Source organism: Lepidochelys olivacea, assembly GCF_965140295.1.
Source record: "Lepidochelys olivacea isolate rLepOli2 genome assembly, chromosome: 7".
Lineage (NCBI taxonomy): Eukaryota > Metazoa > Chordata > Testudines > Cheloniidae > Lepidochelys > Lepidochelys olivacea.
Genome location: NC_140417.1, coordinates 105086586 through 105104472, shown reverse-complemented (window position 1 = coordinate 105104472; position 17887 = coordinate 105086586). Strand labels below are relative to the sequence as shown.

Genomic DNA, 17887 nt, shown 5'->3' with positions numbered 1-17887 from the left:
CAGGCCAAATTTCATGTTCCTCCTCCAGAGCCTGGGGTCACTAGCATTTCTTAAAGAAAAGGTTATCAGGATTTTTTAACATGGGCAACACAACATATTTTTTCCTAGCCTTGTTCTTGGAAACAGCTAAACCAAAAAATCAGCCTCATTCAGACGCCCGGCATGGAAAATTTCTGCATTGTTGCATCTAAAGATCTGCATGCTTATATGCATGGTTGCATATGGTTATATGCATGGTTGCATCTGAAGAAGTGGGGGTTTTTACCCCCGAAAGCTTATGCCCAAATAAATCTGTTCGTCTGTAAGGTGCCACTGGACTCCTCATTGTTTTTGCATGGTTATATTTTGGCAAAGTTGTAAGCAATTGTAAATATGACCCTACAATGGAAAGCGTCTGGCAACCTTAACAGTAGACAGCCACACCTAGGAAAATCTGCTGTTTTGCAAGAAACCAGAGGCATCGAAAAGAAAACGAGAGTTTTGTCTTGGGAGATTAAAATAGTCATCGATTTGTGCCAAAAAAGAGCTCAGATGATCCACAAGCTATGGAATCAGCTGAAGTCAGATAGCTTGAGGGAAACCATGATGCTAATTATCGCAGTGATATTAATACTTCTGTACATAAATAAATAGCAAGAAACTACAGTAAAAGTTAATTATAGAGATGGGAACCAGCAGGAAAGACAAGCTAGAGTCATTGGGTTAAATCTAGCCGTGGTATAACTCCATTGACTACAAAGGCAATAAACCAGGAATAAATTTGTTCTATTGAGATGAATTGTCTTCCTCTTTTATATATCATTTAAAGGGGAAAGATCTTAATGTGAAATCTGTTCATATAGAAAGAAACAGCCATCCATAATTAACATATATGCTCTCTTTGTGTGTGCACGTAATCATGACAGTGTTTTCAGGATCTTATTTACAACAGCCCAATATCTGTTGGAGAATAAATTCCTTGTTTATTTTATATTAGCAATTCCAGTACCTAATAATGATATAATACAGCAGTTACTGTATTACTTGTTTCTCTACTCCATTTCTTTGGATTAATAACTAAATTCCAGATTTTTAAATCAGTGATACTTGCATGCCAAAATATTATTACTTCACATTTCTTGGTGATATGGTTCTACAAATGTGAACAAACCAAGTAAGAAAACTAGGGGTCACCACTGGAGCCATTTTGATCCAAATTGTGTGTCCATGCACTAAGTTAATGCCTCGAAGATGCACACAGCAATAGTAACATTATGACTGTCTATGAAAATCTAGGGTCAGATCCTGCAGTCTCTCCTGGGCCAAATCCTCAAGTCCTTCCCTAGCTTTCACTCAATTCTTGCTCAACATTATCAACCAAGGGAGGAAGCTGAACTATAGGAGCTATCCCGGGGTAACACCTGAATAAGGACTTCAATATTTGGCCCATTGACTTTCATGTGAGGGTAGCCCGAATAAGGAATACAGGACTGAACTCTTAGGTGGATAAAAATACAGCAATTCACTGTAGAATGCCTTAGTGTTCCAGGTGGTTGGTGAGAATGTTCCACTTTGTGCTTCTAGCTCTGGTTAAGTGACTGTTGCAGATATTTTTCAGTCATGGTAATATAAACAAAAGAGCTTGTTTAATGGTAGAGTAACACTTAAAAAAAAAAAAAAGTTAGTCCTAACAGAGATTAGCCATTTCCATATTCCCTGCAGTGTTTAGACATGGTTTTCACAATCATTTTGTTCTCTGTGTTCCCGTGTTTTGACTGGTAGCTTCCAAGGATCACATCATACGTGATTTTGTTACTTAATATATTATGTACATATTCAAAAAATGATTGACTATGTAAAGGTGAAGTCTAGGTTGCAACCAGAAAATAAATATTGTAAAGTCAGTAGAAAAGTCCGTAGAAAACGGGTACTACAGTATGTAGTAAAAGAGGTAGAAATGACCCTGATGAAGTCAGTGAATGATGTTCAAGAGAAACTGTGATGAGCTGTACTAAATGGAAATTGGATCTTCATGTTTGATTTTAAATCTCGATGCAATAATGTATGTGAAATATGAGTATATACACATGCATCAAACTGGCTCTCTCAGTTCCTTATTATCATCTTTACAACACTACAGACAGGCTCAAAGACACATTAAAATGAAGTGAGCTGTAGCTCACGAAAGCTCATGCTCAAATAAATTGGTTAGTCTCTAAGGTGCCACAAGTACTCCTTTTCTTTTTATTAAAACATTAGAAACAGAAAAATGGCACCTTCTTACTATCTATTCCCTATGCGCAACAGCCTGGGATCTGTCCTGCTTGTTGAACTCATGTTGGTGTCAGGTGGGAAAGTCAATGGGATTTGTCCTCTGAAATAACATATACACTTGAAAATCCCACTTATCAACTGGATTCTGCACAAGGACTGAGAGGAGATCATAGCTCTCTGTGTCACAAGTACTCATGTTACTAACAGACACCAGGTTTTACTCCTTAGCACTGCTGAGCCAGGGAAAGCTCTGGGAAAGTGAGCCGCATTCTGTCCTGACTTATGCATTGTCAGCTGAGGTCTGATTGCAGAATCTTTGTTACTAGTGATGGTGCACAAAACAGACTGATTTTCACAGGCCGGGCTGAGTTTCCATCGCTAGAAAAACAATCAGCTTCTGACACATGGCCTGATTCTGCCTGATTTGGAAATCTTGGAGAGAGGAAACCTGGAACCCCCACCACCACTCAGGTTCCAGAAATTTTCTCCTACAGATGGTGCTGCCTACAGCACAAATTTAAAAAGCCCCATTATCATAGAGTACGCTCTGAGGCGTTTTAATCAAGCCCAGGTGACTCCAAGATTTCCATCTGTTTCTCATTTACCGAAGAATATTATTACCGTAGGGAACATAAATATCATCAATAATAATGTTGCCTTTTGGGAAACACAGAATTCAGGCAGTTTTGTTTAAAATATTAAATCACTGAAAATACTGAACTTGGGTTCAATCACTGCAAAGTCAGGAACCAGCCAATCAAATTCTCATAGAATCTGGCCGGATCCTCAGCGGTTATAAATCAGCACAGCACCTCCCCTGGGCTGGTGTAAATTGATATATTATTATTTATTAGTATTGCTGTAGCACCGAGGAGCCCTAGTCATGGACCAGAACCCCTTTGTGTTAGGTGCTGTGCAAATGTAGAATGAGATTATCTCTGCCCAAAAGATCTTACAGTCATAGCTGTCTGCCCTCAACCAGCATAAATCAACCTAGCTACATAGATTTATATCCACTGAGGATGTGGCCATTTGTTTTCAATGTTAGTGTTTGCCGAGGGAGGTGAGGTTGCTAAATGGAACACGAACTGATGAAACCTACCCAGGCATTTAGAACCTGTATCTGATCTTAATGTGTGCAAAATTTGCATGCTTAAAAATAATAAAGCAACCACGATGTCAAGGGTGATCGGCCTAAGGGCTGGAAAAAGTCATAACAAGAGGAAGACCACAGGTCTTCAGCAGGGTGCCCTATGAAGTAGAAAAGCTAGTCTACTACGGAAGCACCGAGATGCAATCTGAGGAGCAGCCAGGAGAGGGAGGACATATTCAAACAGTTCTTCACCTCCTGTATTCCACTGCTCCCCATTCTTGGGACCATCAAAACCCTTTCCCAGCAGCCCTTCATCAAAGTAAAGTCAACCCAGGTGGTGGGAAAATAAATAGGCTTGACACCTTGTTCTCTGGGCCAATTGCCTTTGTTCATATAAACGCTTGGGGAGGGGGGGGTATGGGACACCTACTCTACCACTAGTGTTGTGGGGAGCTTCCTCTTTCCTGACTGACACTGTGTTGTGGAAAGGTCTCTTTTCTCCCTCAATTACCATAACATCACGGTGGCCCCCTTCCTTCTCCCTCCAAGTGTTGTGTAGTGAGATGTCACCAAGTACTAGTTGCTATGGGGTTTCTTTCCTTCCTTGCTCAAGTAGCTGATGGCCCTCCTTTCTTCTCCCTCAATGCTGTAATGTTGTGGGCCTTCTTGCCCCCATTACTGTGTTTTTTGTGAAGTCTCCTTCCTTCCCTGGATCCAACACTATTGTGTGGCGAAGTCTGCTTTAACCCTTCCCCACTTCACACACACATTGTTATTCTGTTATGCACTTTCCTCCTTCCCCTCCCTATTGCTGTTGTGTATTGTGGGCTTCTTCTTTTCCAAAGGTCCTCTTCCCTCATCTCCCTGGCTGACCTCTGGAACAGTGATGCCCTCCAGGCCTCATCCCTGCTGGACTGATGTTCGTACCCTTCCTCACAGAACATTTATTATTCACGCAGAAGAGTTTTCTTACATGTACCTCAGCTTTAATGCAGTTTGTATGTTGTTATTCAGTTTTGCATATTGTTCTGAGTTCTGTGTTCTTTAAACAAATACATTCTTGCAAAACATTTGTAAAAGATTATATTATTTACCGCTCTTGTAGGAATGTATCAGTGGGTGGCATAATAATAGTAATATAATAACAAGAATCACTTCCCACACTGTTGAAATGCAGCCAGCTCTGGTGCTGTCTAGTAGTTCACATTAACACTGCATAATCATATGGATTGACAGTGAAAAAGAGAACTTTATCCAGTTGACTTGCAGAGGGAATGTAATTGAATAAGCAAGCAGGTTATTTTTGTAATAATTATTTCATAAATTGGTTGCACAGTACTTTTCATCTAAAAAGCTCCAAAACCATTTTACAAGCTTTGCATTTAAGGTCACTTCACCCCTCACTGAAATGCAGCTACCTCTAAGGAAGAATGTAGCGACTTTTGCAATGCTGCATAACAACAATATACAACTGTTTAGTCCCATAAGTGAAATTGCAGGGGTTATAAAATGATCATGCCCATACATTCCAGCTATTAAACATATGATCAGAGTCATTCCCTTCAGCCATATTTAAATCGTCCCTCTCCTAAGCACCACCTACATCGGTCTACCCCTGAAAGTTAGATTTTTTTCCCTTGCTGAATTACACGTACAATGCGCACCTTGTGCTGTGAGTAAAAGATCTATTGGAAAAACATTACCCAACTTAGCAAGTATGTGCCTAGGATTAGGCACCATAATGAATGTAAGCACTAAAAAGTGTCTCAGACCACTATATTGTACCATAACTGTGTCCTATTTCCTTTATTCTTATTTGGGAAGATGGACATTAAATCCAGTGTGGAGTGCGTTTTGTTCTACTTCCCTGAGCTAAAAAAAGAAGAAGGATAAATAGAGACAAGTCCTTTACTGAAATGTTATAAAAATATTTCAAAGTTTGCCAGAGCTAAATATCAGTATTTAGTGGTACTGAACGTGCCAGGAAATGCTGCTTTAGTGACGCCACCAGCATATGTGCAGAAGTGGCAGGTCTGGAAGTAAGTCAGTTTTTAAAAAGAGAAACTATAAGGAAGATGTGCATTCTGACTTTTTTGAACGATGAATACCTAACGTTACATTTTGCTTGTAAGAAGCATTCAGATGTATGTTGTCTTTCAGAGAATGATCATGTTACACGCCTTGAGCTTTGCCATAGTAGCAGAGGAAGGGAGAGTACAAAGGTTATGGAAAACAAAACATTAATTTTCTTGACCAGCTGTGTTACAAGCAAAGTTAAGCTTATTTATAACCATGGCATACTGTTCATAAATCAAGCCTGCTATCCAGCAATGCATTTAATGAGAGCTATTAAATTATTTCATGATGTACTCATCATTACCATCTGATAAAAAACAGAACTCCCTCCCAAGACCTGGACTTCCAATTGCAGCTTTATATTTGTAGAAGGAGGTGGAGGGGAAACAACTCCTAGATATTGTCAAGTATGTTCAAAGGTCTGTAAACAGAACACTATGTTTGGGAGAAGTGATAGTCCTGGTAGAATCAGGCTTGAATTTTTTCAGCTTTCAGTGAGAATGATGGGTCAGTAAAATGAATAGGTATTTGGTTTTATATAATCCCTTTCATATTGAAAATGCCTGATTCTTATCTCACTTTCAGCAGTATAAATCAGGAGGGACTCTGCTGAGGTCAGTGTAGTTACACTGGTATAAGAGAGGCTGGAATCAAGCCCAAGGTATACAAAAGAAGCTGAAAAGTTGAAAGCAGTCCACTCATGAGCTATGCACATTGTTTATGCTTGAAAAACAGGAAGCATATGCTATTTGAATTAAAGTCAAAGGGACAGATTAAAGTCAAAGGGACATATTCTTATCTCAGATGCACTGGTGTAAATCCAAAGGAGCTCCATTGACTTCATCATCACTAAAGTCAAGGGATTTCTTTCAGATTTACACTGGCATAAGTGAGACTGGAATCTGGCCATGATTTCACATTTGTTACCTCTTCTGTACACACAAGCACAAACTACATGAACTAGTGGGACCATGTGGTCAGGAATACAGTCCACAAAGAACATAACAGCTTGCCAATCTGTACACCCTATGCTCCAGCTCAGCTTTTAATAGTGTAATATGGTTCAGTAATGGAATAGTTTAGAGAGTCCATAGTCATTTGGATTTCTGCCAGCTTTCCAAATAAGAGAAGTCATTGCCAGTTGCTGCACAGAACTCTGCAAGAACCCCTTTGACAAGGGCATATTGAAGCATTGAAATCATAGGGCAGCTAATTTATGTGAGAAGGTTTTATACTAAATCAATGGTAAGGTCATTGTTGCCCAGAGGCTTACCCCTGTATAAGTGCTTAATTGCTAATCAGAGACTGAATTTAGCAATTTTCATTATCTGATACTTTCCATCTCTGTCAATAAAACTGGAGAGGTTTATGTTTTATAACTGAGATGTTTCTTTTACCCAAATTTGTGGGAAGCTCTAGAACTCGGTCATTTCTCATTATGCCATTTCAGTGTTATAAACAGTGGCTGTTATTTAGTTCCAGTCCTGCAACTCTGAACATGGGGGGAAGGGGTAATTCATTATTTTGGAACGTGGACCCGATTCTGATCTCAGTTATTCTGAATTTACAGCAGTGCATCACCACTGACCTTAATGGTGTTCCTGCAGGTTTACACCAGGGTAACTGAGGTCAGAATCTGGCCCTGTGATTCTGTAACCCTCTCCAATTTGAAAGTTCTCTTGCATGTAACTGCTCCAGTGACCTGCTCCACTGTTTTGAATTGTTTCATTATTCTCAGTTTCTCAAGTCTGTATTTTGTCAATGGTAACTTGAGGGCATCAGCAGTTTGAGGTTGTGTGCGAGCTTGTGCGCCACTTTAAATTGTTTGATTTCATGTTCCAAGGCCAAATGTTTTCAATGGAAATTTGTTTTCTTCATCCAGATAGTATGGGTATAGTATGTAGTCAGTAAGCATTTCATTTTTGACAGGTTTCAGAGTAGCAATCGTGTTTGTCTGTATTCGCAAAAAGAAAAGGAGTACTTGTGGCACCTTAGAGACTAACAAATTTATTTGAGCATAAGCTTTCGTGAGCTACAGCTCACTTCATCGGATGCATCCGATGCTTATGCTCAAATAAATTTGTTAGTCTCTAAGGTGCCACAAGTACTCCATTTCATTTTTGTAACTTAGAAGAGATTTTGACCTTACAGATGCTGTTGGCCATCTTCAGCAAGGGTTTATTGCATATGGTTTACGAGGAAGTTATTGTAGTTAATTGTTTGATTTATTTCTTCTTAGGTATTTGTTTATAAGGCTCCTATCACATGGTTTGTTTGTTTCTCTGTTCCTTCTGCTTACAGGGGAGTGTGAATTTACAGCTGGAGGGAGTTTGTTTGTTTGTTTGTTTTTCATTATAACTGTCCTCTGTGGGGAAAGACTTTATGGCAGAGGCATGTCTTCAGGCTTGGGTATAGTCTGTTTTCTTCCAGCAAGTAGTTCCATAGTCAGGATCCCACAACAGAGAATGCTGTTCCCCATGTGCCTGATAATGTAACCCTGTGACTCTCCAACTACATCATCCTTGTGGAATTGTGCTGTCTTGAAGGGTTATAGACTCATAGATATTAAGGTCAGAAGGGACCATTATGATCATCTAGTCTGACCTCCTGCACAACGCAGGCCACAGAATCTCACCCACCCACTCCTGAAAAACCTCACCTATGTCTGAGCTATTGAAGTCCTCAAATCATGGTTTAAAGATTTCAAGGTGCAGAGAATCCTCCAGCAAGTGGCTCATGTCCCACGCTACAGAGGAAGGCGAAAAACCCCTAGGGCCTCTTCCAATCTGCCCTGGAGGAAAATTCCTTCCCGACCCCAGATATGGCGATCAGCTGAACCCTGAGCATGTGGGCAAGATTCACCAGCTAGATACCCAGTGGTCTCTGAAGTAGCCAGGTCCCAAACCATTAAAAGCTTGGTGGAGTTTTTCTCGAGGTGTCAGATCAAACACTCCGCAAGGTGCATGGGACAGTTCACACCACTCAGAGCTATTCTTTCAGGATCTCTGAACACTCTGGAAGACATGAATGTGTCAGTTTACACGTGATTCGTGTTTTTGAGGTTTTCTTTGTAACCTAAAATGTAAGGAAAAATTTTTTTAATGAAAGCTTAAATTCTGATGCACAAGTCCATGACAAGGATATTCTACTGCTGCAGGAACTCAGGTTTATGATCAACAGTGCTGAAGGCTGCAGAGAGATCTAGCACTTTCAGCATAGAGATTTGTTTCCTGTCCAAGATTAAAATGTATAGGGTAACAGTAACAGCAAGCCCATTTTTGTGTCATGGGCTCCTTTGACATCTGCTTGTGCAGGATCCAAGATGTTGGCAGAGGGTAGATGCTGATAGAGCTTGGAAGCTATTGACTTCTTGATGACTTTGACAAGAAGAGGGGAGTTGGCAATTGGGGGGTCTCTGGCTAGGTGATTTGGCATTAAGTGTAGAGTTCTTCAGGACTGGTTGGTCTGCTACATTTTTAGAGGATCGGTATCTTGTCTTCTTTGAAGGAAGCATTACAATGTTCTCTGGCATCATGGGGGTTAGGTTTTGTTTGCAAGACTTCAGCAGCCAAAAGGGCCAGGAGTTCTTCTCCCAGGACATGGGAGGGACATTTTTCAGAGGTTTCAGGGTTTGTCTCTGGGATATTAGTTCAAATTCCATCAAGCCAGGTGGAAGGTTGGATGTGTGTTTCTGATATTGGTGTGGTTACCTCTTTCTCACCTCTTTCTCTTTCTCCTTTGATTTTGGCTGTGAAGTAGCATAGGAGGTCTTTCAGTGGGCAGGACTTGCTCATGTGTACATGTCTGAGTTGATTTCAGGTCAGTTAGCCAATTTACTCCACAGAATAGTTCTGCTGCTTTGGTTTGAGTGATGCAGTTGTGTGTGAGAAGAAGATTCCTTTAGCATCCCTTATGGCTGCAGCCTGTGTATGCAGGTGAGCTGTTCATGTGCTGTAGCAATTTAGCTTATGTGCCCTGGGCACTCCAGTCCCGTGCTCTCACAATTCAGTCTCCATAGTTTGTCAGAGAATCATGGTGAGCTGCCAGAGTGTGTGGGTGAAGAGGTAACCTGGCAACTGCCTCATCAGTGGTTTGGGTCTGCAGCTGATTCTAGTGTTTCACAAGCTTATCAATGCCCAAGTCTGTCAGAAGGGTGGTTTTCCCCACCAAGGTCTTCTGGAAAGTTTCTGAACTTTGGGAGTAAAGTGGTTTGGTTGGTTCAGTGACAGTGTGAGGAGGTGGTGTTCTGCCTAGGCGGATGGTTATTACTAATATTACAGCAGCTCCTAGGATCCACAATCAAGGACCTGGGTCCCATTCTGTGAGGTCCTGTACTGACACACAATAAGAATACAGTGCCTGTCCCAGAGAGTTCACAGTCTAGATATAGGACCAGATGCAACAGGTGAACGAAACAGGCAATCAGAGGTATGGAGGGAAGACAAGGTAAGAGAAAGTGAGGACCTATTCTTGCTACCTGCCTAGTTATCAGCAGCTGGCAGCATTCTGTGGGCATCGTGGCAGAAGTGACAGTGGTGTGTTGTCTTTGTTTTTGGGCACTAGCCCCAAACTAAAGATGAGGACTAGTGTGGAAATAACATATTTCTTTGCCTTTTTCACTGCTTATTGACTTGTGCTTGAAGCAGGGAATAGAACATGTAGAAAAATATCAGAATGTTGGAAGAAAACTGATTGGACTTGGTCATAAATAAAATCTCCCCAGCTTTTACTTAATGGAGCACACACCAAAACAAAACAAAAAAATCCCCAACCTAACTGAATGTAAAGTATATAATTGCTTGTGGCTATAATCACTCCAAAATATCATATTCTCCTCAGCCTGCATGGGTTGAAAATGCTCTTCAGCATAACAGTGCCACTGTAGTTTAGGGTCTGTCAGCCTTTCCATTATAACCCCCCCAATTTTCAGATTAGCGATTTAGTCACACACACAAAAAAGTGCTCTGGGCAGAAACACAAATGCGCGCTCAGCTCAGGATTCTAGACAACACTTATTCTTAAAGAGTTAAAAATCTATCACCTTATTTACAAAAAAAAAAATAGTGTAAGAATTTAGAACTCCTGAAAGGAGGGTTGACAGCCCTGGCGGCCACAGTCCTAACCTTAACCGCACAAGAGGTATAGCACAGGTGGGAGCCATGCAATCTTCCCTGCAAAAGTGCATCAACTATGACCTGTAGGGAGGAAAAGGTAGAGCAGTCTCCATACCAAAGCGGTCTCTCTAATGATGCTGCCATTAAGGGTGGCTAATTGTGAAAGGGACATATGTCTACATGGCACTAGACTGAGAGCACCTAGAGCCAGTAGATGGTCACTGCTGATGCAGGCTGGAGTTGAACTAGTGATCAAGCAATGAGAGCCTGTTAATCCACTTATCATTCTACTGACCCTCTTATGCCATCAGGTTTAAAGAAACACTATTGGTAGGTTTATACACCAATATATTTAAATTTCTATGGTCCACTAGGGAGCATTCTCTAGATTCTACAGCTCTTTATTTATGGTAGGATTTTGTTTTTGGTTGGTTACCAGAATTATTTTATGTACCACTGAAATAAATTCACCACTAAATTCACCATTGTGGAACACAATAAATGCCCAATAGCACACAGCAAAGGACAGGAGATTAAAAAGATGTCCAGATAAATGGGGGAGATTAGGGAGGAAGACTGCAACTATGCAAATTGGACTTTGGCCCCACACTTGCAAAAGGTGCTTCAGGATATTCAATGACCACCGGTGATCAGGATGTTAGTTTTGTATCTCATCTGAAAGGAGTCATCTACAGCTTCATGGTACCCCTAACAGAGTGTTGAGTTATTCCTAAGCATTAATTTACGGCTTGTGTTCACTAGCAAATAATAATTTTAACTGGGGTAAAGTTAGCTTGATTCACTATAGCATTCACCATGACAAGCTGACATGAAGTTACATGACAGCCCCTGTCTACATTGATTGCTGGCCCTTGTTAGTTACCCTGACTCCTCAAGGTCAACTTCTAATGCAGCCTAACTTGCAAGTGAAGACAAGCCTTTAGAGAGGAGAATGGCATCTACTGATCCACCAACGTCATCTCATCCTCCCCATGGGCTATCTTCATTGGACACCATTAAACAAATTTTAGAGTGCTAAACTAAAGGAAAGGAAAGGGAAGTGAATCACTGTAAATGCATTCAGAGCACTTCAAAGGTCTGATTAAAAATACACAAAAGCCAAGAAATTAGGAATTCTTTTTGAAGCCAGTTCTCAGCTAATGCAGCCATGCTAGAATTTTGCAGAGATTCCCAAACAGTGGAAATCTTAAGGTACAGATTGTCTTACAATTTTTATGCACAAACATGAGTTAAGATCATTTCAGTCTTAACTCTGTTTTCTTGCATGATTTCACTTCAGTGAGACTGCCAGATCTTTAATATTCTCTGAACAGTGTGTGGTTGTTTCGATAGCATAGAAAGTTGTAGTTTGAAACAATATTTGATGGAGTATAAAATACTACCATGATAAGCACTAGCCATGGAGGTGACAGAATAAAATTCAGTGGACAGTGATGGAGACAGAGTTGGGTGAGTTAGTTCAAACATGGATGGAATGCATAAGTGCTAAGTCTTAGTTGTGGTAGTGTCGAGGAAATAGCATTTCTAATGGCTTTACCACCCCAGATTCAGGGTCAGAGGGCAACAGGGTGAGAATCCAGATCCCACTGGAATCAATAGGAGTCTTTCTATTGATTTCTCTCAACTTCGGAGCCAGGACTTAGGTAGGTAAAAATTCGAGGTTGGTAGCTTATATGGTTTCAGGCAGTTATCAGTAACTTTATTATGGTAAATTTGGGGGAATAAGTTATCGCTAAAATCAAGAAGTCACAGGTTTTTCAGAAACCAGTTTACACTTGTAAAGCCACATGTCTGCTCTGTTTAAGAAGTGGGTATTTTTCCTGTTTTGGTTTGTATTTTGTTTCTTGTTTCAGTTTTAAAGGCCAGCTCATGCCACCCTGGGAGTCCACCATCTGAGTCTTTCTTCCATATGTAATCCCTACTGGCCGTGTGTGTACGTCCAAATTTTAGAGGTCCCACATGGCCCTTTGGGTGATTCTTATTTCCCTTCCTCCACCACCACCACCACCCGCTCCCCATCATCCAAACTGATTGTCCTGAACATATTATAACAATGTAAATGCTAGGCATCTGCCATCAGTCTGGTCCTGTGTCTCTGCACAGAACTCCTAATGAGCATCACTTACATTCTCTTTAGTTCTTCACAGTCTTGTGGTGCTGTTCCCTCAACACTCTCAATAAAGTTGTCTCAGCTGTTGACGTTTGTGCTTGCTCGTTCACCCAGTGACTCTCACTGGGTCTCATTCACTCACACAGCCCATAAAAATAACAAACTCTGTGACTTTGGTCACAGCCATGGCAGAATCAGAAGCCATGAGGTCATACAGGATTGATTCAGGTTCTTATATATCATTCACTTTTGTGTGTGTGTGTGTGTTGGGGGGAATCAGTTTAAATTCTGTTGTTGATTGTTGACCCAATAAGGAATTACTGCTTATGATAACTAGTGGGGTTAGAAAAGAGATGGGGATGTTATACTCTAATTTGAGGTCTCTTTAATATGGGAGCCATAGCGTGGGGAGTGATCTGGAATGGCCTCATCATGCTAATAAAAATATGTGCGGAGGGGTAGGGCTGGCTCCATCCCTTCCAGGCAAGTGCCTTTGGTCTCCTCTACCTGGTGTGGTCAGCACATTATCAGGAGAACTCAGTATCGTTCACAGCAGGAAAGATGTTCGCCCCAGATTTTCTATCAAGTCCATCAGTTGCTAAGGTCAGCAGTGTTAATTTGTAAAGGTTGGTTTGGAAACTTGTACCAATGACCACTTATTTGGGTTGTGAAAATACAGCTGCAGCCTTCTTCCCCAATAATGATGGGTTTATTGAGTACATAGAAAGCAGAGCAGGAGGAAGGTATGAGAGCATGTTTATGTTCATGTTCCTTTTCAGTGGTATTTTCTTGTCTAATTCAATGAAGAAAAAAGAAAACATTATTAACACTGTGTGGGACAACTGAGCATCCAACTGAGCTTGACCATCTGCCTAAAGTCTCAATTAAAGGGACCACTTTCAGGCCTGAGAAGCTAGTTCAGTCTCCTATGCCTATTCACTTTTCGATGGTCTTTCTGCAGAGTCTGCCGATAAGGGTGCCAATGATTCTGATGGCTTTAGTGTTCACTGAGATCTGGACAGAGACCCCCAAATCATTTCATGTATTGCCTGCCATCCAAGCAGATAATAATGACTAGGCCTGAATTAGAACTATTGACCTAAAGGGTAAAAATTCTGTACCTTGTGCCAATCTATGAACTATCCAGTTCCTCAAAATGTCTAGCCCTTGAAATTTTACCTTACAGCATTTGAGCCACAGTGGCTCTTACAAAACACAGTCCACAGGACAAATAAGGCACTGAACCAGAGTTTACCAGTGTAACTAGATTGGGATTCAGGGCATATCTGCCTACTGGTTTTGTGCCTACAACAAACTGAAAGTGCAAATGGTAGCTGTTGAAAACTGAACTCCTGTTTGTGCCTGAGCCCCAGCTGGAAATCAGCTCCTTAAAGTACAGAGATATTTTTAAGTGTACACCACGATATTATAAACTTGTTTTACCAAATTTCCATCATGTTTGAGCATCATGATTTGAAACTGAACTCCATCTTAAATGGTGTTGAGTTTGCATTCCGTCAAGGAAAGATTTTGGGAAAAGGAGCGCAGACAGAGAGATGGAGGGAGAAAAACTTTGACAATATAAAATGTAGAATCTATACTGTATACACATCATCTGCTTGCATCACCCTAGCATTGATTTTGGTGTTGTTTTTTAATTGAAACACTCTTGGGACCGGAGAAAAAAAAAGGTAGTCAAATATAGGAAACCGGAACCCCTAAAGCAGTCTAGAGGTTGCAACATCGTCACATTCTCTTGGTGATTAGGGGGGTTATTTTAAGATAGAGATATACTTGGTTTTACCACAGTTTTGTTGAACCTTTACTGTAAAGTAAGGTTTCATAATTTCTTTAAATAGCAGAGGGTCGTGTGGGCAGCTGCTGCTGTTGCTGCTAGATCTGTGGGTTTGAAGATTTTCACAGTGTGTGGGTATTCGCCTCGCTTCATTTTTGGAAGCTGAATCAATATTTTGTTAAGTTTCACAGCAGAAGTAGACTTAAGAGATCAGCATTTTTCCTTCACACTAAGATTCCTCAGCCTACACTAGATTTGAGTTAGGCCTCCTCCTTGGGACTCACCCATGACTCTGGCTTACAAAAACCTTTCAGATTTGGTCATACAAAGCAACAGGGCTAAACAGTGAAACGTTTTAATGTGTAGGGAGATCAGGGCTTGGACTTTGAGAGGATGGGTTCCAGACTTCATGGAATGGAAATACAAGCTTCTTTCCTACAGATTTTAGTGAGAGGTGATGGGTCATCATGGAGGCAGCTGAAGATTTTTTAAAAGCTTTAAGATCTTTAAAAGTAGTTGCCAATGGGGAATTATCATCAAATGGAGGTGTTTCTGCTGGGGTCCGCAGGGATCAATACTAGACCTAAATAACGAGGGGTCCTTGTGGCACCTTAGAGACTAACAAATTTATTTGGGCATAAGCTTTCGTGGGTTAGAACCCACTTCATCAGATGCATGGAGTGAAAATACAGGAGCAGGTATAAATACATGAAAGGACCTTACCAAGTGTGAGGTCAGTCTAATGAGATAAATCAATTAACAACAGGATACCAAGGGAGATACCAATAACTTTTGAAGTAGTAAGAGAGTGGCCCATTACAGACAGTTGACAAGAAGGTGTGAGTAATAGTAGGGAGAAATTAGTATTGGGGAAATTAAGTTTAGGTTTTGTAATGATCCAACCACTCCCAGTCTCTATTTAGGCCTAATCTGATGGTATCCAGTTTGCAAATTAATTCCAGCACATTTTCATCAGTGATCATAGAATCATAGAGATGGAGGGCTGGAAGGAACCTTGAGAGGTCATCACTCCAACTCGTGCCCCAAGAACCATCATATCGCTCAGTCTTCTGTTCTCAAGAGTAAACATGCCCAGTTTTTTAACCTTCCCTCATACGTCAGGTTTTCTAAACCTTTTATCGTTTTTGTTACTCTCCTCTGGACTCTCTCCAGTTTGTCCACATCTTTCCTAATGTGTGGTTCCCAGAACTAGACACAGGAGTTCAGCTGAGGTCTCACCAGTGCCAAATAGTACACAATTACATCCCAAGTCTTAGATATCACACTCCTGTCAATACAATCCAGAATGATATTTACCTTTTTTTGCAACTGCATCATATTGTTGACTCATACTCAATTTGTGATCCAATATAACCCCAGATACGTTTTAGCAGTACTACCTCCTAGCCAGTTATTCCCCATTTTGTAGTTGTGCATTTCATTTTTTCTTCCTAAGTGCGGTACTTCGCACTTGTTGTTCCTGAATTTCATCTTATTCATTTCAAACCAGTTCCCCAATTTGTCAAGGTCATTTTGAATTCTAATCCTGTACTCCAAACTGCTTGCAGCCCCTCCCAGCTTGGTGTCATCTGAAAATTTTATAAGCACTTTCTAATCCAGGTTAAAGAATGAAAATATTGAATAGTAGCAGCCCAGAACTGAGTGCTGCAGGTCCCCACTAGATACATCCCCCCAGTTTGTAAGTGACCCACTGATAACTTTCAGAGGGGTAGCTGTGTTAGTCTGCATGCACAAAAACAACGAGGAGTCCGCTGGCACCTTAAAGACTAACAGATTTATTTGGGCATAAGCTTTCATTGGTAAAAAACCCACTTCCGAAGTGCATGCATCTGAAGTGATTTTTCTTAAGCACTGTTTTTTACCCATGAAAGTTTATGCCTAAATAAATCTGTTAGTCTTCAAGGTGTCACCGGACTCCTCATTGATAACTACTCTTTCAACCAGTTTTGCACTCCCCCTTATAGTAAACCATTTCCCTAATTTGCTTATGAAAATGGCATGTGGGACTGTGTCAATTGCCATACTAAAATCAAATATATCATGTCTGCTGCTTCTGCTTATCCACTGGGCAAGTAACCCTGTCAAAGAAGGCAATTAGGTGTTTTGCATTATTTGTTCTTGACAAATCCATGCTGGCTATTCCTTATAATGATATTATCCTCTAGGTGCTTACAAACTGATTGTTTAATAATTTGTTCCAGTATCTTTCTAGGTATCGGAGTTAGACTGACTGATCTATAATTCCCAGGGTCCTTTTGGTTTTAAAGATAGGTTTGCCTTTCTCCAGTTCTCTGGGACATCACCAGCCCTCCATGAGTTCTCAAAGATAATTGGAATCTTATGGTTCCAAGATTATTTCAGCTACTTCCTTAAATACCCTGGGATGAATTTCATCAGGCCCTGAAAACTTGAATACATCTAACAAATGCTATAGGAGGCTGAAAAGCCTCCAAATGTCAAGGAGATTAACAGACCTAGGCAGAGAGCAAAGGCAAACACACTGCACCCTTCTGAGAAGTCTTATCAAGCTGCTGAAGAGCAAGGGAAGGGCCAAGTAACACGTTCCCCCGTGGCTAACCAATGCCCAAAGTATGCATCACATTACAATGGGGCAACAGCACCACTTAGTTAAGATTGAGACTAACTTACTTTCTAGCAGCTGATTTTTCTTAAGCACTGTAAAATCTACATGCTTACTCAGATTGCCTCGGAATTCATGTTCCTGAAATGAAGAGACAGCGAAGTAGGTCCCAAATGGCACAGTGCTCCAGACTGTTTCAGTACCACCCACAACAGTCTTCTCCAAGACCTTTGGACTTTCAGAGGAGATCTAGAAATCAAAAAAGTGGACCACCCCTGTCTGCTGCAACACCCACCACCTGTTCCTCCCTCTAAGAAATGCTTTTGATATCTTGGCTGATCCCCTTGGTTTCTAAGCATTGTCTGAGATTTATGAAGAAATTATCAAAGTTCAGAGGTGTTGTCCTCTCGCCTTTCCCTGGTTGCCGGGAATTCACATGTTGTGTTTAAATGGGAAAGGCCTTCTGATAAAGGGGACATTTTGTGCTGAACAGTCAGGCTTGGGCTCAGTCTGATTCTCTTTGCCCAGGAACTCCGTAACTGGGGTCCTGCTGCTGAGAATACAAGGTCTCCTGTACCTGAATGTTTTGTCCTGGGATTCTGTAGCTGCTCTATTCATGGAGAGAGAGCATCTCTCTCAAAGCATCCTGGGTGATGAGGTACTTAGCCAGTGCCATTCCATTAAGGGAGAGTAGCTTAGGTTCAGTATTTTGAATTTGGTCCCAAAATGAACTAGGAACCAATGGACTTTGTGAAGCACCAACATAGGTACATGTCAACATCTGTGGCCAGCTACCTGCTGCACTGATTACAGACTTTGTGTG

General features: G+C 41.0%; 1 protein-coding gene across 1 annotated transcript in view; it reads left to right on the top strand.

The window, feature by feature from the left end:
• The window catches only part of LHPP (phospholysine phosphohistidine inorganic pyrophosphate phosphatase), a 167651-nt gene that overhangs the window by 122140 nt on the left and 27624 nt on the right, over positions 1-17887 (top strand). The window lies entirely within an intron of this gene.